Here is a 6,000-nt window from a genome sequence, read left to right as displayed (position 1 = left end):
GTAGTGCACAAGCGATATCCGAAGTCGGTCCGTGTTTTCTAGATTTGCATATACTCGCATTCGGAACGCGCTTATGCTATGTTAAACCCTTCTTCAAGTTGTCAAAAAACATCGCTCATTTCCACTTACATTTTCTTCAGTTTGTGGGTTTCCAATTTATTGCACTGTGTTATTTACCCGTCCCATGTGCTGAACCATGCTAACTAATCCAATGAACACTATGCCAATTTAATAATGGACAGGTTTTATTTTGTTTTTTGTTTCTTTATTTCTTTTTACAAAATTCGGGGAGCATAATATATAAATATGGCTGTTTACATAAATAACAGAAAATAACCAAAAAATAAAGTTGATGTAGTGTCCATTGGAGATATCGAATATAAAGTTCAAATTAGAATGATGCCTTTACTAGCTTATGCCTGCCACTTAAAGCTATACGCTTAATAATATTTATTTTAGTAAATAATTACAGTTTTTAAAAATAAGTATTTAGTTTAGTTACAGAAGTAATTGGTTTTTAGAAAAAATGCTGTAGTTAACAAAATGTTTAGAAGGCCTAAAACCCCTGCGTGAAATTATTTAAAACAATATATTTTTTAAGGATATAAAATAAGTAATTGTTTGCATATGTATAGACATCATATCGATGCCATTAAACTATAACGCAGTATAGCAGAATACTGCGATTTTGAACTAAGCTTACAGCGATGAGAGCATGCGAAACTTTATCGCGAATAAAGCACCCATCTTGACGAATCAAAATTGACAACCTCGGTGGCCCAACGGTTTTTACTGTCGGCGCTGGATCAAATTGGGAAATTAACTTTTCTACAGTAGTCCTGGTCTCATAGTACAGGGAATTCCCTAGTTTGAAATCAGGCAATTGATGTGTTTGTCTGGCACATTGTTATTATTATCTTTTTGAAGTAAGAAGATGGGTGCTCGTCGCGCTGTATGGTTAGTTCAAAATCGTAGTATTCTGTAATACTGCGTTACTGTTTAAAGGCAGCAACATCAGTACTTATTAAATATAAAAGTTTTCTTTATCAAAATTAGAATGATTTTCACATATTGTCAAGTAACTGAAAATATAATAGACAAATTAATAGGTTGTGAATTTATACATTTTCTAGATTTTTATAATAATAATTGATATTTAAAAATAGTGTGGCTTTGTAAGTTCCCTTCGAATCAGCTTGCTTGCATGCTTAATCATAGTTATTATAGTCATAAGTGATTTAGAAAATTATGTGCGCAGAATGAATGTGCAGTTAGTTATCAAGAGTTTAGATAATTTATTTCATATTCATAAAAATTATACAATTCTGTAGCTGACGAATGTGTTCAGACAGAATTATAAAGAGTGTTTTAATCTTTGCACCTGTCTTCGAGTGTCACTACATTTATAAACGCGAATAGACTTGAGCCGGTAAAAAAGCGCATTCGCCGGTTTTGTACGCATGTCCATGGGATAAAAAAGCACAACAAGTTTTTCGCTTTTTTTTTTAGTTTATTGACCAAAATACAGAAAAAATACTTATATGCTAATTACAAACTTCGCTCACAAAAGTCCTTCCGGCTTAATCCGCGGCGAAGGAGTTCAGGCTATTTAAGTAAAAATATAATATAATAGAGCAAAAATCGAAAAAACTAATCGTAGTCAACCGTGACCATGGGACCTGTAAAGGGCCCGAAACGTCGGTTTGTTTGAAAAAACAAATATACGCGATTTAAATCCGCAAAAAATAGTTTCATTTCCTACGTAAAAACTAACTTAATTATATCTAGACAGGTACAAAAACATACTTACATATGCATATAAATGGCATGTAATAACAATTAAGCAATTTATATGGTAATAATAGTTTATATCGTTAGTTTTCATAGAATGTTTCTTAATGTATGATTTATAGTATGTTGTTTTAATAATTACATGAATATAAAGTTTTTTGACTGGCTTAATGCTTTCCGTGTCAATAAATGTGGTTACACCCTAAAGCTGTTTTGCTTAATTCAAATTTGAGTGAAATGTGTTAAATAGTGAAATACTTATCGTGTGTTGTTTTTGTGAGGTATAAAAGTAATTTAGCAGCTATGGCTTAGCCGTTTAGCGATGTGCTGTGTTAGACGTGTGCCTGTTTTAGGTTCTATTTCCGGTCTAGATCTAGGTACAATGAGTGAGCTATGTTTAAAAAAATCTTGTATAAAAAAGTTTAATACTTTGTACGATTAAGTTTTAGGAAGAAAACAATTGTTTGTAAATTACATTATAGTCAAGACCACGTCCATCTTAACACTTAAGACCTAAATACAAATCTATGACGCTTGTAATAAGAATGATCCAAAGTCAAATGTGTCAAATCTGATATGCTCCTTACTGTACAAATAATATTGTCTAAATTACTTATTTGGATAATGTTCCAAAGTTGTAGCTTCTCAATTTCTTTTTTATTTTAATTTGCATAATAATAGTTTTTTTCCTAAAACAAAATCTCAAAATAAAATAATCTAGCTCAGAAAATAATGTAGATAGAAATTAAGATAGAAAGGCTTTAACTAGCTTAGTATTTCCTTAAAAGACTTTAGAATGTACAAAAAATGCCTACTCAATATTTTATCATACTTACATAGTTTTTCAATGCAACGAAAATAAGTCTCATGTTTCTCTAAACCTTAACTTTAATTCAATGGTTTTAGATAAAAAAAAAACGTCTTAAAAAAAATACTGTAGCGCTGTAACCGCCCCACTACCAATTTTCATGCAATACTTAACAGTGCAGCTACAGCGCCACAATCGCGTCAGTTTCGCGGCACATTCGCAGACTAGATATTGTATGAAAATTGCTAGTAGCGCGTCTGCCGCGTTTCTACAAGCGTCCAATTTGAAGACGCCCTTACAATATGAAGCCACAGGCAAAGCTAAGCTCAGGTGGCGCCACTATCGCTGGTGTTTGTTACCAATTGTCATGGATGTATTAAACATTATCTTCCGTGGAATTAACATGTATAGATAATAGTAGTAAGAAAACCTAACAATTACCTTACTGTCTAATACTGTCACCGTTTCGCACCCCTCATAGAAGAATGGCATAAGCAGAGTTACGACAAAAATGGTTATTACTCCAAATAGCCAATAAATACTTTTGCTATCTATATATAGCTATAATACAGAAAAATATAACCCACGTCCTTTCCAATTCTGTTGTACCTCTGTCGACAAAATTAGTTGATAGAGTTATATTTTTCTGTATCTAATGGAGCAATAAACATTTTTGACGTAACTCCACTTATCGTCTTCCGTGAGAGGTGCGGTTTGTTAAAAATGCGACAAAATCACAAGCGACAAAAACTGATAACCGAGAAAATACTATTTAAAGAAATGAAATTAAAAATATATCTAACCTTACTCTTGCGGTAACTTCACCACTTAGGAAAATGTATCGGTTTACTGATCACGGCAGTACATATATATTTTTTTAATGTCACATGCACCCTTTCACCTAAAGGCGGCAGAATACAATACAAACCTAGGAAATGTGCTTGTGTAAATTTTTTGTATGTTTAATGGTTATGGTTCTTTTTATTTCAATAAAGAAACTTTTCTTTCTTTCTTAGAGGATGGAAAAAAATACTATGTAGAGGCATATGTTAGCAGAATTTCTTTTTAAATAAAATACATCGAGTTTGTTAGTCCAACAGCACCAGCGATCATGCGCCATCTGGCGGGGTAAATAGTCGGTGTGCTTCCCTATTTATAGAATTTATTTTTAATGTACTTATATTTATTCTTAAATGTATTTTAATACAGACAGCTTTTCTAAAAAAAAGCTTTTACGAAGACAGACACCTTTTTTCTTAAATTTTCAATTTAGTATTTTTTTTTTGAAGTCGCTATTAATAACAGTCAAGACAAAGACAATAATTAAAAACAATAATAATAAAAGGTAATGATTGACAATAATAACATTGAATAGACCTAATTATACTTCATTATTTAAACGAAACTTTATAATATAATGTAATGGTTCTAGACAATTTATGTAACGCAGAAAATGCCTAAATAAAGTATTAAAATTAGATTGATTTATTAAAATTGATGTTTTATTTATTCATTTGTTATTTTTCGTGGTTTAATAAAAGGAAACAGTAGCAGGCAGTGGTAGCCCGTTGGCAAAACCGTTGCTTCCCAATTGAAAGGGCCATGGTTCCAATCCGTGTGACTTTAATTTCTAACTTACTGTGCATATGTAAATAAATGTTTACCACAAAATAATGATGAAGGAAAATATCGCATCGTGATAAAAGCTGCACGTCAGAACAGCCTAAACCCTCTCCTTAGAGAAGACCCAAGCCCAATACTGGGACATATAATGAGTTGAAGATGAGGAAGATGAATTAACTAGTTTTTTATAATTATTAATACATTAATTAATTTCAAAAAATAGTATTAATAAAAATTATGTCAAACTAGTGGAGTAATTTCACATAAAAATAATTGAATATCAATTCAATAAAAATTGAAATGAATTAACTAGTTTCAGTTTCACTTTTATACAATTGTTGTGCTCTACATATGGACCTCTGTAACGCCATCTTTTGGAATTAAACAGAACTACGGCGAATGTGATTGTGCAGTTTGTAGTCAGAGTGACAATGAAAGTTTCCCAGTGTTTTCGGTAGATGGCATTAGTAACTTCTAATGATTACGAGGTTTTTTTTTAAGAAAACAAAGCAAAATGTGACAATTAATTCCAAAATAATTTTGATAAAACACACTCAAAGCTTATGATTGTTTAATAGCACTATCTCTAGCTATCTGTGAAGGGAAACATAGTGGTGAAATCTGAATATTGAAGAAGGTTCAAAAACCTAAAGGCAAAACCTGTGGCCTAAACCATTGACTTACAAATAAATGGACGACGGTTCTAATACTAAAACCACGAAAAAAATGTCTCAAGTCAACCTATTTAAACGTAGTGACATGTAAAGGAATATGAAAAAGCTAAAACGTTGAATTTAAATTGTAATGTCATCGCAGTACTGTCTAATTTTGCTTGCTTCGCTGTCAGTCGAACAAACGAAGACTAAAGCGTGAATGACGCTCTGTTCTGCAATAAGTTCGGACACTTTTTAGCGCGGACCCGACGTCCATATAATTGTAAGTCAATGGCCTAAACCTATAAATACCTATCTATCTCCTTAGAGGTTGGCTGATGATAATTATGAAGACACTCAAAACTGTCAAGACTGCTCATTCTGTATAAGGATTTCAGAACTTTTGACACATCAAACTTGTGTAATGTCTGTCTTCTCTGTATGTCCCTACCTTGTCAACTTATTAAGTTAAAATGTCCCACATGTCTGTAATTTCACCAGCACTCCAAAACAGACTCTTTCACAAGGTACTGATAATAAAGAAAGTGCCTATTTAGTCACATTTTTGAGGTTAACTTCATTATTCTGGTATTCATAGTACTGAAAAGTTCTAATTTAAATCCAGTTAATTAATATGAATGTTTGGTACGTTGTTTTTATGTAGAACAACCATTGACTTACAATTATATGGACGTCGGGTCCGCGCTAAAAAGTGTCCGCACTTGTAAGGCGCTAAAATCGTATACAGAGCGCGACACTCCGCTTTAGTCTTCTTTTGGTCAACCGACAGCGCGATACTGCGATGACATTACAATTTAAATTTCGAATAGGTTGACTTGGGACATTTTTTTCGTGGTTTTTGTATTAGACCCGTCGTCCATTTATTTGTAAGTCAATGAGAACAACATTTATTTTATAAAATTCCCACGCCTACCGCAATCCATAAAAAATACATAATAAAAAAGTAATGTAATGAAAAATCAATTTCTACTTTGAAATATTTAGGGGATCATTCGTTTCAATTTATTCTGGTGCGTAAACCACCCCTAAATTAAGGGGCTGAAGTGGCACAATAAAATGACGCGGACAAATGACACGTGGCTAAAAATGAAAGTATATTTTAAT

The sequence above is a fragment of the Hyposmocoma kahamanoa genome, unplaced genomic scaffold, assembly GCF_003589595.1.
Source record: "Hyposmocoma kahamanoa isolate Upper Pololo Valley unplaced genomic scaffold, ASM358959v1 204, whole genome shotgun sequence".
NCBI classification, from domain to species: domain Eukaryota; kingdom Metazoa; phylum Arthropoda; class Insecta; order Lepidoptera; family Cosmopterigidae; genus Hyposmocoma; species Hyposmocoma kahamanoa.
Note: the sequence above shows the minus strand (reverse complement) of the source record.